We start from the raw sequence: 18,566 nt of genomic DNA on the forward strand, positions 1-18,566 counted from the left end.
GCCCTTACTGCACCATGCCCACACAAAGTAATAATAATTTTGGTATTTGTTGAGCACCTACTATGTGCCAGACACTGTAGTAAGCATTGGGGTGGATACAAGCAAACTGGGTTGGACACAGTCCCTGTCCCGCGTGGGGCTCACAGACTCAATCCCCATTTTACAGATGAGGTACCTGAGTCCCAGAGAAGTGAAGTTACTTGCTCAAGATCACACAGCAGATAAGTGGCAGAGCCGAGACTAGAACTCATGACCTTCTGACTCCCAGGCCTGAGCACTATTCACTACGCCAACAGTGCCAAGTGTTCAGTACAGTGCTCTGCACACAGTAAGCGCTCAAAAAATACCACTGATTGAAAGATGGCCTCATGTTGGGCTGAGGTGTTTAACATAGCAACATTTTGGTATTTCTTATTTAATGGTTAAGCGCTTACAATGTGTCAAGCACTGTTTTTTAAGTGGTGGGGTAGATACAAATCAATCGGGTTTATTTATATTAATGTCTTTCTCCCTGTCTAGACTGTAAGCTTGCTGTGGGCAGGGAATATGTCTGTTATACTGTTATATCGTAGACTGTAAGTTCCCTCTAGACGGTGAGCTCACTGTGGGCAGGGAGTGTGTTTGATATTGTACTCTCCCAAGGGCTTATTGCAGTGCTTTGCACACAGTAAACCCACAGTACATATGATTATTATTTGTAGTAATAATAATAAGTGCTTAGTACAGTGTTCTGTATGCAGTAAGTGCTCAATAAATACAATTGATTGAATGACTGAGTCCCTGTCCCACGTGGGGCTCATAGTCTAAGTAGGAGGGAGAACAGGTATTGAATTCCCATTTTATAGTTGAGGAAATTGAGGTGCAGAGAAAATGTCCAAGAATACACAGCAGGCAGGTAGTAGAACTGGGAGGATTAGAACCCAGGTCTTCTGATTCCCAGGCCTGTGTTCTTCCCCTTAGGTCACACTGCTCCCCTAAGAGGCATTGCCTCTTAAGTCTCAAAAGGAACCATTCCTTTTTCGATTGCTGGGCACCGCGCTGGTCCGCTTGCTTCAGATGCCTCCCATCATTCGACTCACATGGAGCACTTTTGGAGGCTGTGCTCTATTGTGACCTCACAACTTGTTCTGTGCTCCAATTGCAGGAAGCAGGGGCAGCCATGAAGGCTGGTGTGGATCAAAGATATGAGAACGATCATCTTCACTAAGAAGGAGCAACGGTGGGAGGAAATGAATTAGTGATAATCAGCCTAGCCTAATAATCAATCAGTCAACCAATCAATCGTATTTATTGAGCGCTTACTGTGTGCAGAGCACTGTCCTAAGCGCTTGGGAAGTACAAGTTGGCAACATATAGACAGTCCCTACCCAACAGTGGGCTCACAGTCTAGAAGGAAGCTGAAGAAAATAAAGACAAAATGGGATATGAGTTCACCTATTACTACTGTGAGGTTAGAGTCCTCGTTTAACTGCCATGAATCCAGAAGTACCCAAATAAATGCAGAAAAACTACTCTAAATTTATGCCCCTCAACTCACAAGGGGAAAGAATAAAAGAAACTGGCAGAAAGCCACTCTGTTCCATAAAAAACACAGCATTCAATTTAATACCAATTAATACCAATTAATAGAGAGAGCACAGACCTGGGGTTCTAATCCCGGCTTCGCCACTTGTCTTTTGTGTTACCTTGGACAAGTCACTTCACTTCTCTGGGCCTCAGTTACCTCATTTGTAAAATGGGGATCGAGACTGTGAGCCCCAAGTAGGGCAGGGGCTGTGTCCAACCTAATCAGCTTGTATCTATCCCAGCGCTTAGTATAGTGCCTGGCACAAAATAAGCATTTAAAAAATACCATTAAAAAAAAAAAAGTGGGAATCAACACCATTACCAACCAAAATAACGAGGGCATGAAAAACATGTGGTGAGCACACTGAAAATTCCACAGCAGGAGGAAAAAGAGGCATGTGTGGGCCATCCTCCCAAGCTGAAGATCAAGGAGTGGAAGGGACAAAAATAAACTTAGGGGAAAAAATGTGGGGAAGAGAGGAAGATGAAAGAGAGAGGGGCCTCAAAGAAAACATAGGAAGACAAACATCATCATTCTTGAGTTAGGCCAGGGGTCCCTCCAGCTCAGAGTTTTGTCTCGGGCTGTGGCAAGAGGGGACTTGGAAAAACCATGTGTCGGTTGTCTTCCTGGACATCCATCCTAATGGTTAGGAATGGTCTACCAACCTCCTTACATTTTCCTTCTACATCACTAACTTTCCCTCGCATGACCTCTCATGGACTGATAATCCAGAAATCTGTCCAAACCATTCTTGAACCTGATGAAATTTTCCTCCTGCTATAACCACTTGCTGGGTGAAGAAGAAGGAACTCCTTATTGTTTTATTTGAAACATTGGAAAAGGAGTTGAAAGATGAGAAAGGAGCACAAAGGGGATGATTTTTAAAAAATAAGATTTGGAGAAAAACGAGAGGAAAATAGCGGAGCTGCAGAGGTAGGGAGGTGTGGGGAGGAAGGGTTTAGAAGGAAATGTGGAGTGTGTTCTGGAGACAACTTTGGAAAGCTGGAGAACATGGGACAGGGTTGAAAAGGGAGAACTCCTAGGACATGGGGTACATGTGGCAAGTGAAGGCCTGTGCTTAGGGAACAGGCACAGGCTAAGGAGGTGCAATTGGGAGAGGGATAGAATATAAAAATAAGAAAAAGGTATGTCTCCTAGTATCTGCCCTGAGTCTACATTGATACAGTTGGTGGAGTCTCCTATAAGGGCCCCAGATTCTGCACAAAGAAAATGGTGATCAAGACTTGGGCATTGCCACTCTCACTCTCTGGTCTTGGCCAGTTGTGTTCCCCTGGGCGTGGGTAGAGTACAAATTAAAAAACAAAGTCCTATGGCAACAAGAGGAAGGGAACTCAGGGAGTCAAGAGAAGAGTTTGGACAGAAAGAAGGGAGAAGTAGAAAATGGATTTGGAGCTAAAATGCTGACTGCAGAGAAAAGGAGGTGAGCCTGTGATGAGGAACGGAAGCAGAAAGACATTTGAAAGGAGGCAGGGAGAGCTAAAGGAGAAATAAGAGTTTGAAAAGTGGGGATAAAAGGGACAATCCAAGGTGAGACAACACTTCCTTGTTTTTTTTTAAATGGCATTAAGCGCTTACTATGTGTCAAGCACTGTTCCAAGCACTGGTGTAGATACATGGGACTCGCAGTCTAAGTTTTGAATCCCCATTTTACAGTAGAGGAAACTAAGCCACAGATAAATAACATGACTTGCCCAAGTTTACAGAGCAGTAAAGTGGCAGAGGTGGGATTAGAACCCAGGTCATCTGACTTCTAGGCCCATATTCTTTCTACTAGGCCATGCTGATTCTGTAAGTAGTTATATGTAGAAGGTCACCAGACTTGGTGAGTTAATGAAATCCTAGAGTCCCCCTTCCACCTCCCTCACCCCTGTAGGAGTTTGGAAACACAAGCCCGGGAGCTTTTAGACTCACAGACTGTCCTCTTTTAGACTGTGAGCCCACTGTTGGGTAGGGACTGTCTCTATATGTTGCCAATTTGTACTTCCCAATGCTTAGTACAGTGCTCTGCACATAGTAAGCGCTCAATAAATATGATTGATGATGATGAGCTGGGTGTTTCCATATGTGCCTGGAAGCCTGTTCCAAAATTCCAGTCTGGTCTCCCAGACCTGGTTCCAGCTGTGAGGGAGGAACAGAGCTAAAGAAATCTTGGTTGGGTAGCTGGAACACAACTATTTGACTTTGTTTTAAAGAACATCTTCCAGCCAATACAATAATTGTATTTTGTCCTGTGATTTTTTTTCTTTATTTTTTCCTGGTATTGGTAGATACCAGCTGGAGTGGATAGAAACTAATCAGATTGGACCTAATCCATGTACCGCATGGGGCTCACAATCTTAACCCCCATTTTACAGACGAGGTGACTGAGGCCCAGAGAAGTTAAGTGACTTGCCCAAGGTCACACAGCAGACAAGTGGCAGAGGCAGGATTAGACCCAGGTATTTCTGACTCTCAGGTCTGTGCTCTATTCACTAGGCAATGCTGCTTCTCTTAGGCCACGCTGTTTATCTAGGGTCACACTGCTTCTCTTATATTGATGTATCTTGGAATCATCATCCATATCAACTTCATGGAGCCGGATTATTGATCCAGTTTTCCCCAGGCCTAAAGTATTCCCTGGTGATAAATTAATCACCTTTGCAAGCTGGGTCAGTACTTTCAACCTGCCAGGGTTCCATTTAACACAGTGAAGCAGTGATTTACAGAAGAGAACTTTAGTGGCCTGGGAGAGATCACGAGGTTTCCAGAGACAACTAATTTATGGCCAGAGAGTAGTTTAGGCCCCAGTAAACTCTGGTTCATTGATGTACAGGAAAGGAGTGGACCATTTTTCCTCTGTTTATGTTTTACAGATGAGGCTTCATCTACACATCCTGGGAGATAGAGGGACGTTATTAGTTGAGTAACAAAGACGTTCTTTCCTTTGCTTTCTTCAGAGACCAGCTCTTTGGAGCTGCTCACCAAACCGCAATATGGCAAGCCTTATTTTAAACAGGGGGAGTACAGATGGAATAGAGATTTAAGTGATGTTTCCAAGTTTAAATTCACCTTGGAGCTCAGAAGAAGCAGCGTGACTTATTAGAGCCCGTCCTGGGAGTCAGAAAAGGACCTGGGTTTGAATCCTGTACTTGTCTGCTGTGTGACCTTGGATAAGTCACTTCACTTCTCTGTGCCTCAGTTACCTCATCTGTAAAATGAAGATTAAGACTGTGAGCCCCATATTGGAATCGTGTCCAACATGATTAGCTTGTATCTACCCCAGTGCTTAGAGCAGTGCTTGGCATGTAATAATCACTTAGCAAATACCATTAAAAAAGAAGATTTAGGGATATTTACTCTCAGCCCCATCACATGTAGTCTGTTGGGCCCTTCATTTTCGCAGATGATGCTTTCTTGAAAATTCTGAGCAGGGCATCAGTTGTAGTTCAGAATTCTCCAGAGCCCAGGGCTGTGCAACTGGATCATCCCAAGCCTACAGTGAATAATACCTTTCATGGATTGCCCCTAACACTGTCTCAATCGTGGCTGGCTGGCCAAATGCTGTAGTTGTCTGTACTGGCCCGATCTCTTTTGGGTTTTGCATCAGTAGATAGATTTCTCATATGTAACAGAGATTTCTCATATGTAGAGTAACAAGTCACTGAATATGTTTCATCATGAATGGAAATATTATACCAAATAGAAGATAAGAGGTTCAAATAATTGTAGTTCAGCTGACAGTGCCCTGCCCTAAGCATTTGGGATTGTCAAACACTTAGACAGTGCTCTGTATTCATTCACTCATTCAATCATTCAGTCATATTTATTGAGCGCTTACTGTGCGCAGAGCACTGTACTAAGTGTTTGGGAAGTACAAGTTGGCAACATATAGAGATGGTCCCTACCCAACAACCGGCTCACAGTCTAGAATGGGGAGACAGACAAAAAACAAAACATGTGGACAGGTGTCAAGTTGTCAGAACAAATAGAATTAAAGCTAAATGCGCATCATTAACAAAATGAATAGTAAATATGTACAAGTAAAATAGAGTAATAAATCTATACAAACATATATACAGGTGCAGTGGTGAGGGGAAGGAGGTAGGGTGGGGGGGTAGGGAGGAGGAGAGGAAAAAGGGGGCTCAGTCTGGGAAGGCCTCCTGGAGGAGGTGAGCTCTCAGTAGGGCTTTGAAGGGAGGAAGAGAGCTAGCTTGGCGGATGTGTGGCGGGAGGGCATTCCAGACCAGGGGGAGGACGTGGGCTGGGGGTCGACGGCGAAGCGAAACGGGGTACAGTGAGCAGGTTAGCGGCAGAGTAATGGAGGGTGCGGCCTGGGCTATAGAAGGAGAGAAGGGAGGTGAGGTAGGAGGGGGCGAGGTGATGGGCAGCCTTGAAGCCGAGAGTGAGGAGTTTTTGCCTGATGCGTAGGTTGACAGGCAGCCACTGGAGATTTTTGAGGAGGGGAGTAACGTGCCCAGAGCGTTTCTGCACAAAGATGATCCGGGCAGCAGTGTGAAGTATAGACTGAAGTGGGGAGAGACAGGAGGACGGGAGATCAGAGAGGAGGCTGATGCAGTAATCCAGTTGGGTTAGGATGAGAGATTGAACCAGCAAGGTAATGGCTTGGACAGAGAGGAAAGGGCGGATCTTGGCGATGTTGTGGAGGTGAGACTGGCAGGTTTTGGTGACGGATTGGATGTGGGGGTGAACGAGAGAGCGGAGTCGAGGATGACACCAAGATCGAGGGCTTGTGAGACGGGAAGGATGGTAATACCTTGTTGATTGATTGTTGGTAGGAGACTGGGCCCTCTCTTCTGGCCACCCTCTCAGCCCCAAGCTTTCTGGCCTAAACTGAAATCTCCCAGCAAATCTGCTTTTTTTTTTTTGGTGGATACCAGTAGTCAAAGATATCTGCAAATTACCCTCTAGGAAATGCAATCATTTCTCCTCATTTCAACCCTGCCTAAATCTTCACAGCTCTTCTTCCTCCTCTCCCCTCACTATCTTCAGTCTAGTTGAGCTAAACTCTATTCTTTATCCTGTTTTTCAGATTCAGACTCTTCCCATGCTATTCCACTGCTGGAAAGACATTAGGACCAAGTGGAGGTTCTGTAGGGATCACAAGAGTGAAAGCTATCTACATACGTAACCTTCCCTCATTTCAAACTTCCTCATTTCTCCTAACTGTTCTCCACTCTGCATCGCCTATGTCCTTGCCTGTAATAATACTTTTTTTTAATGACATTTATTAAGCACTTACTATGTGCAAAGCACTGTTCTAAATACTTGTGGTTTTTGTTAAACTCTTACTATATGCCAAGCATCGTACTAAGCGTTGGGGTAGACGCAAGATAATTAGGTTCCAAAGGGGTCCCACAGTTTAAGTAGGAAAGAGAACAGTTAAAAAAATCCCCATTTTTCAGATGAAGGAAGGGAAGTTAAGTAATTTGCCCAAGATCACACAGCAGGTAAGTGATGGAGCCGGGATTAGAACCTAGGGCCTCTGACCCCCGGCTCCATACTGTTTCTTTTAAGCACTTTGATACTCGTCTCAACCCCACTGCTTATCTACATAGCCTCAAACTCTATTCTTTTCCCTCTCTGTAGTGTATTTTAATGTCTGCAAGATTGTGAGCTTCAAGGATTATGTCTACCAACTCTATGGTATCGTACTTTCCCAGGTGCTTAGTACAGCGCTCTGCCCACCATATGTGCTCAATAAATACCACTGATTAATTGATTCACTAGAAGAAATATTGTTTGTGCCCTGGTGTCATAGTCTGGTACCCATCCCTATACCCGATCTGGCCCTCTCTAGATTGTAAATTCCTTGCAGGAAGGGGACCCTATGTAGCAACTCTGTTGTATTGTACTCTCCCAATTGCTTAGCACTGTGTTCTTCACACAATAAGTGCGCAATGTCATTAATTGATTGTTTCGTAGCCCCTCTCCCAGTTGCCTTCTGAGTCCACCCTGCTGTTACCACAGAAGTAGCACTCTGCCTCTGCCCCAACATCCTGGCTGGCTCAGACTCCCCTCCACACCCCTACGTCTCTTCTAGGCCAGCCTGAATCCAGCCTGCTGCTTTTCCTCTCCTTTCCCCACCCCTTTTATCCCTGCTCTGGTTCCTGCATCTGCCCCTTCCTCAATTACTCTCGCTCCACCTATCTAGGAATCCCATCTCCTTTCCACTATGTCAGTTAGATCCTTTAATGGTTAGATCCTTGGAGCACCCCAAAATGCCTGCTCTTGACTGCTGGGCTTCTGACATCCTTAACCCAGCCCTGGGCATGTCTGTGTTTACATCTTGGCTCTTTGCTTTCCCTTTGCCTCTTTTGGAAGGTTAAATGGAGGCAATTTTGAGGAGATGCTTAGAGGAGCATAGCTAAAGTCAGTACTGAATTAAAGAGGGGCAAACGGAGGCACTTGGAATGTAACTTGTCCGTGATTGTGCCACAAGGGGAAGATTTGGCTGGTGATGCCTTCTGACCTTCTGATATACGTACTACCCCCTGGGTGAGACTGCAAGGTCAAACCTTTGCTCCCCGGATTTCAGAGGAACTTGGGTTATGACCATGTCCACTACTGTCCAGTTGAGGTTTTGTTTTGCTAGTAAAAAATGTTTTCTAGAATAAGGAAGGCTTAAGTGGGACTGGAATGGGGACAAAGGAGTTGGATATCTCAGCCAAACATTGTTTTTTTCTCCAATTGGTGTCTTCCTATATCTTGAGGAACCTAAAGTGGGAAGCATGAGAGACCCTAAAATGTTAGGATTGTCCTGCTTAAATCAATCAACAAACATTCAATTGTATTTATTGAGCACTTACTGTGAGCAGAGGACTGTACTAAGCACTTGGGAGAGTATAGTATAAAAGAATTGGTAGTCATGTCCCCTGTCTGCAAAGAGCTTACAGCCTAGAGTCATCTTAGTGTGATAGAAGACTGGCCCATTGGAGGAAAAATAATGAAAATATTATGGTCCAGATACAGGGCCACCAGTTGCAGTAAATTTGCCCTGTTAACCTCTAATTGATCAATACTGGATTAGTGGAAGATAATAGAATAGGTTCTCTAGTTTAGCAGTGTATTAGAAAAGCCTGCTTATGTCAAATTTCAAGCTCCTATTGGAGGTGGGATTGAAGTTGAGGCTGAAAGGGAAATAGGAGGCATTCTGGCAACACCTGTTTCCTGAGAACAATATTCTCACCAATTATCTGGGAACGAGAGCCAATCAGCTACTTCGGTGGAGCCTTTTAAGTTCGGGAAAGGGCAAGGTACCCGGTTTTCTCTTCCTGCTTGCTAGGTGGTAGCAGCCTTGCTGAATATCGTGTCCTCTATGCTGCTTGTGAGTAGATATGCTGTGAATATGTATTTATTTGTAGGTAGCTTGAAGCCTGTGTATATAGGGGTATGTAGATACCTAGAGCTGGTTTAAATTTCCCCTATTTCTCTCCTTATATATATGCAGCTAAACTTCTGTGTCTCAGTTCTGAACATTGGGGAATGTCTAGAGGTACCCCAGACTCATCTGTTTCCTCCGCTAATAATTATCACTGATTAACTTTCACTAAATGCCATATAGATAGTCCTGCAGCTTGGAATCTTGATCTGAGACATGTTAACTTGAAGTTTTATTCAGAGTCTTCCCCAGGGGTGGGTTATGCTAAAGCTGTACATGTTAATTGGAGGACAAGACTCATGTTAGGGTCTAGGAGCTGAGCCTAGAAACTGACAGTTATGATTGAAGTGTTTATCTCAAACTGCTTCTAAGCAAATGGAAACTTCAGTTGCTCATATGAAGAGCTCCAGGCAGGGGGCTTTCTCTTTGAAGCTGTCCTCACTCAATATGAAGCTGGGAGAGATCACACTGAAATAACTCTGCACTTTATTGTGCAAGTTCTTGGTCCAGTCAATCTGCTTTTTATTAGAAACCACATGTGCTTGGGAGAGGTTGAAAATGGAGTCTCTTGTTGTAAACCTTCTAGATCAATATTAAAGGTACTCTTTTAAAATACTTCTGTGAAGATCAATCAACTGTATTTATTGGGCACTTACTGTGTGCTTAGCACTGTCCCAAGTGCTTGGGAGAACACGGTATAACAGTTGAGTTGCTTCTCATGTATTTGTTGATTGCTAAAGTTGGAAGGCATTTGTTGAATTTCCAAAGAAATAGCCACACCCCTTCCCCCCCCCCCCCAACAATAAAGAGAAGAGTAGATGAAACAGTAATTTATTAAAGGAAAGATCTTGTTGGGCCCAATTATTCTTTAGAGGACTCTTGCTGTTAAGAGGCCAAAAGACTTGGTTTGTGCATTTTTTATTTCCTGTGTTCTCACCTTCTGAAGTCTCATATATCCCAGGAAGCACGTACCATTTAATGGAATTTCTACACTGCAAGACTTATTTCTCTTGATTGCAGTTTTCTTTATCATTTCTAGTGAAAGCAAAGTAGTTCTCATTTCAGGCAATCTTGTCATTGGAAAATCCATCTTAATTGGGGAGATGTGAAGGTAATTAAGGTGATGAGTATTTTTGGCCCAGGTCCCTTCATGATTCTTCAGGTGAAACGGAAGATAAACCAGGAGTGATTTCACACAAATAATTAAACACAGCAGTGTGGAAGTAGTGTGGCCCACGGGAAAGAGCATGGGCCTGCGAGTCAGAGGACCTGGGTTCTAATCATGGCTCTGCCTCTTGTCTGTTGTTTGACCATGGACAAATCACTGAACTCTTCAGTGCCTCAGTTTCCTTATCTGTAAAATGGGAATTCAATACCTATTATTCTCATACTTAGTGTGATCCCCATGTGGGACAGGAAGTGTTTGACTTGATTACCTTTTATCGACTTTATCTACCTTATGAAGCAGTGTAGCTCAGTGGAAAGAGCACGGGCTTTGGAGTCAGAGGTCGTGGGTTCAAATCCCAGCTCCGCCACTTGTCAGCTGTGTGAGGTTGGGCAAGTCACTTCACTTCTCTGGGCCTCAGTTCCCTCATCTGTAAAATGGGGATGAAGACTGTGAGCCCCTCGTGGGACAACCTGATTACCTTGTACCTACCCCAGCACTTAGAACAGTGCTTTGCACATAGTAAGTGCTTAACAAATACCAACATTATTATTATTATTATTATTATTACTTCTGCATTTAGTACAGACCTTAGCACGTAGTATTTAACATATTGAAAAACAAGAAAATCATCTCTGGAGACCTGGCTTCTACAATGACTGAACATGAAATTTTAGTCTGGACATTCTAAAACAGTGTTTGGTTCCACAGTAAGGCTTCCACATCAACCTGGCTTTTAATCCCTTCTGCATTGTCTATGCACTTGGAGCTGTGACCTTGGGACATTTGTTATCCAACCCAATCCCATGACACTTACATACATTATCTTTAAATTATATATTATAAATGATTTATGTTACTGCTTCCCCCTCGAGACAGTAAGTGTAAGCTCATTATGGGCAGGGAACATGTCCACTCATTCTGCTGTATTGTACTCTCCCAAGCGCTTAGTACTCTACTTTGTACATAGTAAGTGCTCAATAAATACCACTGATTGATTATCATCTTCTTAGAGGATGCCCAAGGCAAGAATGACTAGGCATATTGCAGGTGAAATCACACTGGAAGAGGTGGCTATAAAGAGAAAATTTTCACAACCCCAACTTTCTAATACCCGTTGCATTAGAAGTCCCAAATAGAAAACTGAAGATATAGTCTATGAAGATAAAATGTGTAATATGTAAAGATTATGTAGATGTGGGTTCATTCATTCAATCGTATTTATTGAGCGCTTACTGTGTGCAGAGCACTGTATTAAGCGCTTGGGAAGTACAAGTCGGCAGCATATAGAGACGGTCCCTACCTAACAACGGGCTCACAGTCTAGAAGGGGGAAACAGACAACAAAACAAAAGATGTAGACAGGTGTCAACAAAGTCAGAACAAATAGAATTAAAGCTATATGCACATCATTAACAAAATAAATAGAACAGTAAATATCTGCAAGTAAAATGGAGTAGTAAATCAGTACAAATATATACAAGTGCTGTGGGGCGGAGAAGGAGGTAGGGAGGGGGGGATGGGGAGGAGGAGAGAAAAAAGGGGGCTCAGTCTGGGAAGGCCTCCTGGAGGAGGTGAGCTCTCAGTAGGGCTTTGAAGAGAGGAAGAGAGCTAGCTTGGCGGATGTGTGGAGGGAGGGCATTCCGGGCCAGGGGAAGGATGTGGGACAGGTGAGAATGGGGTACAGGTGAGAATGGGGTACAGTGAGGAGGTTAGTGGCAGAGGAGCGGAGGGTGAGGGCTGGGCTGGAGAAGGAGAGAAGGGAGGTGAGGTAAAAGGGAGGTGAGGTAGGAGGGGGCGAGGAGATGGAGAGCCTTGAAGCCGAGAGTCAGGAGTCTTTGCTTGATTCGAAGATTGACAGGCAACCACTGGAGATTTTTGAGGAGGGGAGTGACATGCCCAGAGTGTTTCTGTACAAAGATAATCCGGGCAGCAGAGTGAAGTATAGGCTGAAGTGGGGAGAGACAGGAGGATGGGAGATCAGAGAGGAGGCTGATGCAGTAATCCAGTCAGAATAAAATGAGAGATTGAACCAGCAAGGTAGCAGTTTGGATGGAAAGGAAAGGGTTCTAATCCTGGCTCCGCCACTTGTCTGCTGGGTGACCTTGGGCAAGCCACTTAACTTCCCTGTGCCTGTTACATTATCTGTAAAATGGGGATTAAAAATGGGAGCCCCATGTGGGACAACCTGATTACCCTGTATGTACACCAGTGCTTAGAACAGTGCTTGGCACATAGTAAGTGCTTAACATATAGCACAATTATTAATAGACTCACTTCAGAAGGTGGAATACTACCACCACAAAGTCTGATTACACTTAAAGGGCAAAGTAGGTTTCTTCAGTTCAATGAGGACATTTTTTCAGGCTATGACTTAATTGAAAAATTCCTTCAATTAACATTAAAGCAACAGTCAAAAGCCAAAACCTCAAACCCCTTGGGAACAAAGAGCGTCCCTGTAATTGAAACTGGCACAGATATTCTTCACACTTGGAAGTATTTCATGTGAAGCAAAGTAGAGACATGGTCAAGACGTACCAATTTGTTTTGACTGTTGTAACGTAAGATTGGCATAGAGCCCAGCAACCCATTCCCAGTCTAAAGAAACAGAATTCACAACATTAGTTAGAAAGAAAAGAAGCTTCAGCTTTATTTTCAGGACAACAGACCAAGTTAGAATTAAACATCACCTGTAAGCAACCAAGCATCTTCAGTTAGCAACTGAAGGAAACTTGTTTGTTCCCTTTGGTGAAGACATCTGTGTCTATTTGCATTACTCCCATGTGCTACTGAAAGCCAGGTTACCACTAACAGACTTGCTTGCTAGGATTAGAACAGTTCCTCTTAACTCTTCATTAGCCCAGTGACCTTCAGTGTTATCCTGGTCCCCATCCTTCAAGCCTGGTATCTTGGCCATTGGATGGTGTTTCCCATGAGGAACAGTGGATGAGCCTTTGGGACCAAGAACCTATGTGAAGGAGTTGATTACCGTGATATTGTTTTGTGAAGTGCCACTTGGAACCCCTTCAACGCTGCCATTTTCCCACTGGGCATGAAGCATGATGAGCAAGCAAAAAGGAAGGGTGCAGCAAAGCCCTTGCAAATATAAATATGCACATCAGTAGTGCTCAGGACCTATTTGGGACTGAAATTACGTGTTGATAGAGGTCCACCAGGTCATAAGCTGGGACAAGAGCACAAGTATCTTAATGTCCAGAGATGGGATCAACTGGAAGGTTGGCCCTGGCTTTTTAGGGAAAGAAGATGTGCTTTTCACGAGTAGGAGCTCAGTGAACACTGCTACTGCTGCTGGAGATGATGAATTTAATTATCATCATCATCAATCGTATTTATTGAGTGCTTACTATGTGCAGAGCACTGTACTAAGCGCTTGGGAAGTACAAATTGGCAACATATAGAGACAGTCCCTACCCAACAGTGGGCTCACAGTCTAAAACAGTGGGCTCACAGTCTAATTGACACTCTGTCCCTTTCCAGGCTTAGATTGGAACATGAAATTGAAGCAGAATCATAGCAGTCCTCTTTTTAGTACAACTTACTCTGTAGAGGTGCTAGGGCAGCTTGGGGCTATCTCTTAAAAATGGGTCTTATTCAATAGTGTATGTTTTGAACAGAGAGGCTCATCAGTGTGGGCATTCAGTACATATTAAACCATTAATCAACCTATTTCAAATGGACCACTGTTTACTACCACTTTGTATGGTATTTCAAAATTAAAATTCTTATCACAGAGGGAGACAATGACAGCAAGACTCACATGAACTTCTATGCTATCCAATTAAGCAGTTATTAGATTTATTGTTTTACCGTGCATGTACTTTATTAAAGTTGGTTTCCAAACTTTTTGAACTGACTTGTAATTAACTTTTTATATTTTTGTGCAACTTTCTTCTGCATATTGAACTAGGGTTACCGACCCAAATAAATTTCCATCTATTTCTATATTCAAATTTATTTCAATTAAGCCCAGGTGCTTAACTTTCAGCTTATAGTGGATGGAAAAAAATGCATCAAAACCCACTACCTTGCAAACCGAGGTTCTAAAAGGGTAAATTTGTAGAAACCCATTAGCTGTTCTGACTTTTCTTAAGTTATTTTACTTAGTGAGATTCACTGGGATTGAGGAGGTTTTGGTTGAATTCTGGCCAAACTCTCCATGTTTAACTGGGTCATCTTGTTTTCTTACAAGAGTGGAATGAGGAGTGGTGCCTTATTTTATTAGTTTTAAAAGAAAAAACAGCTAGCAGATAATCCTTGCTGCTCCCCTGCCTGAAGTTGGGGAAGAAGACTTTGTAAACTGGGATATTAACATTTGCCAAAAAATACGTGCTCACTCAAGTCTGGAACACTGATGAAGGGAAATCTGGGTGCCGTGTATACTGTCAAGTCAAAAGAACTATTGAAATCTGTTTTGATTAAGATTTACTTCTTTGCTCCATTACACCTCTAAAACCTTTCAGAGCCACTGTTTTAGTAGTTTACACTCCCTAAATATATTCCAGAGCATTTTGAATTCCCTACAACATTCAAGAGAGACTGGAAAGAGAAGAGGCCAAGTGAATCATTCAACAGCTCATTGTAGGTAGACAAAAGTAGAGCTAGACCTAGAATGTCCAATGTTTTGGGTATCTTGATTGCTTTTTTTTTTTGTGAATGCAGGCTAAAATGCCTGTTCAGAGAATGTGAGCAGGCTATGAGCCTAGAGAAGCTATGTGACCTAATGGATATAGCATAGACCTGGGAATCAGAGGACCTGGGTTCTAATCCTGCCTCTGCACTTGTCTACTGTGTGACCTTAGGCAAGTCACTTTACTTCTCTGTGCCTACCTCACCAATAAAATGGGGATTAAGACTGTGACCCCCATGTGGAACATGGACTGTGTCCAACCTGATTAGCTTGTCTCTACCCCAGTGCTTAGTACAGTGCCTGGTACATAGTAAACTCTTAAATACTATTAAACTGCCAAATTTAATGGCTGAAGAGTAAAGCTACCTTTAGATATTGTGGGAAGCAGAATTTATGCAGGATCCAATCTTTACTCTTATTCTTCTTGACCTTCACCCCTCCATTTCAGCTTCTCCCCATTCCGCAGGCCTATCTCTTCCTCCTGGAAATGAAAATCCTTCAAATGCTACAAACAGGGAAGGGATAAGAGCAGTTGGGAGTTAGGGGAAAGGCAAAAATCTCAGCCACAAAATATCCATTCTGGGTATCTCAATAGTGGATCAAGATTCCCATAAGACTCTACTTCTCCCCAACTTTTCATCCTCCAAATTTAGCCTCTGTTCAGTACCCCTGCCCTCTCCCACTCTACCCCCTTTCTTCATCAATATTCAGTATCCAAAACTCGTGCCTCCCTATTTTCCTCCACTTTCCATTCAACAGTCTCCTTCAACCTGAGGCCAGTTATAATAACTGTGGGATTTGAGTGTTTATTTTGTGCAAAGAACTGTGTTAAATGCTGGGGTAGGTACAACACTATCAAATCAGACACAATATTAATGATGTGTATATAGTTCTATTTATTTTTATGGTATTGATGTTATTTTGTTGTCTGTCTCCCCCTTCTATACTGTGAGCCCATTGTTGGGTCGGAATTGTCTGTATCTGTTGCCAAATTGTACTTTCCAAGCGCTTAGTACAGTGCTCTGCACACAGTAAGTGATCAATAAATACAACTGAATGAATGAATCTCTGCCCCACATGGGACTCAGTCTAAGGGAAAACAGGTATCGTCCCCATATTTTACAGATGAGAAAACTGAGGCACTGATAAATTGTGACTTGCCCAAGGCCACACAGCAAGCAAGTGGTGGAGGTGGAGTTAAAATGTGGATCTCCTCCCAGTTCTGTGCTCTTCCTACTGGGCCAAGCTGCTTCTCAATTGCTGGGTCACCCAAGGTAACACGTATCAGAGTTTCTGAGATTCAGTTCAGTGCCTAATCTCCATAGTAAGGGGAGGAGCTAGAGCTTTCATGCATGCTTGTTTGTGGCTAGAACTGTTAAAAACGGGCAGGGCATTTCTAGGTAGGTGACTTTTGGCATGTCCTTTAAATGTCCATGTATCTAAATTGAAAAGCAAACATTCCGTGTGAACTGTAGTTTCGTTCTGGCCAAAGAGGGAAAACGCCCAAGGTGGTAGCCATCACTTGAATCATGAGAGAGAACCTATGTTTTTGCTCCTTGAAGAATTTTAATAAATCAGTGCCACCCCATTTAAAATTCAAAACCTGTCCTATTGATATCCAGATTCCCATAATCTAAAGCAGGCACTTTAAATGAACTGGTCTGGTCTCATTATACATGGTAGTGTACATACCTTGAATTTAATGATGCCTTGCTTCTGAGAAGCTCAAAGTAATTTAGAACCTGCCAGTTTTTCTAGGACTATTTAAGGACTAAAGAAAGAAGCCCATCAAAACCTTTCAGCCTATTCTATGTATTGCCAATTATCCAAACATTTTCAGTCAACAGGTTATCAGCAGCAATGCTAGCTCAAATAATGGGGGTGGGAAGGGAGGAAGGGGAGCAGGGAGCAAATGAAAGATGAGAACTAAATCTGGTGGTTTGCAGGAGGCCCACACAAACTCATTTTCACTTTTCTTCCTATGGTTACAGTATTGCTTCAGTCCACTATTCATTCATTCAATCGTATTTATTGAGCACTTACTGTGTGCAGAGCACTGTACTAAGCACTTGGGAAAGTACAATACAGCAATAAAGACAATCCCTGCCCACAATGAGCTCAATCTAGAGGGGCTCCAAATGGTAGCCTAGTTTTCTGAAAGAATGAAAGTGGTTCCTTCAGGGTCTCACTTGTCCTTGAGGAACATTTTATTAAACCTGTATCTGGATTAAGATATTTTCCTTCAAATTCCACACAGGAAACTGGAAGAGAGGTTAAGTGATTCGCCTAAGGCTGCAGAGCTAATCATCATCAGAGCCAGAGTTGGAACCCAAATTTGTTCCTTTCTCACCCCAGTATTTTTTTTCCACTAAGATAAACTGCCTCAAGAGGCACTGATCTTCTAGGCCTGGATTAGTTTTAGCTACTATAGGGACTGTTATTTCACTTTTTGCTAATTTAATTAAGAAGAATCTTTCTTTAAAGATAGGAATCTTAAAAAATAGAATAAAACTCCAGGCCTCTTTCTCAGAGGCAAAAACTAAGAATATAAGACCCAACTCCAAGGAAGGTGTCATTCCAGACTTTTTTAAAAATATAATTTTTTATGACTTTTTGATCCCTGCTTCATATTTCAGAAGTGTAAAGAACTCATGTAATTACTCTCACTTAAGATCTGTAGTACGAAATACCATTTGGGTAGAGAAACATGACAAGAAACAAAATAAGTTGATTGCTTTACTTTCCTTTTTCTTTTATGTGACTGCAACCAATTACAGACTTTACCTTTAGAAAATTACAGCCTTTAGTTCCGGGCTTAGATGCACATCGAGAGGTAGAAAATTCTTTAGGCCATTTCAATCGCAGCTTCTTTTCTACTTCCAATTATATCAAGGGGACTGACACAGAAATCCTGTAAGTCCCTCAAAACCGTAAGCTTTTTTAAAAAATAGAGGCAGTTCCTCCCTCCTTTCCCACTTCCTCTAGCTCCTAGAAATGAACATGTTTAAGATGATACAAACATGACTTTAGCCTCTTCCCTCTCCTCCAGTAAGAGAATGGTTGATGGTTCAATTTTGGAAATTCTCTACATGACTCAGTGTCAAAACCTTCTTAAATTAAGAGAATAATGGTGGAGTAAGGAGAGGTGGTGAGAAGACCTGAGAACCAAAAATGTACAATGTCACTGATTTTTTGAATAGTCAACCGTAAGCACTCAGTACAGTCTTCTGCACAGAATAAATGCTCATATAGCATTGATTGTAAGTATTGACCATCACTGAGATAGAAAAGTAAAAACAGGATTGATGAATGAATCTGAGAATAATCAAATACACTGGAAATGTGGAGTCCATAATTAGAATACCCTTTTATAGTGTCTTGTTAAATATTACCAAATATCTGGGATGGAAGTTTTGCTTTTAAAAATGTGAACAAAAGTCCAAGTAAAAGGTTTCCTCTGATGTAGGTTACTCCCTTTATTGATATTTGCCCAACAAACATTTTGGTATTCTCTAGAACTGTCATTTCAGAAGCCAAAAGACTAAACGTAGACTGGTCCTGGGAATTTTTTTTTTTGGCAATTGTGAAACTAGACAATGTTAACCTCATTCGAAACAAAATCTTTAAGTCTCCAGATCACTTCTGCTGTTGGGGTAATTCACAGCTTGAAAGGAAATCCCCTCCCACAGTAGTCACTCTACAGGCATTTTCTATTTCCCTTGAAACAAAACAGGAATTGCAACTCTGACTCCCATTTCCAAGAAATGGCACTGGGTCATCCTTACAAA

Source organism: Tachyglossus aculeatus, chromosome 11 (assembly GCF_015852505.1).
Source record: "Tachyglossus aculeatus isolate mTacAcu1 chromosome 11, mTacAcu1.pri, whole genome shotgun sequence".
NCBI classification, from domain to species: Eukaryota; Metazoa; Chordata; class Mammalia; order Monotremata; family Tachyglossidae; genus Tachyglossus; species Tachyglossus aculeatus.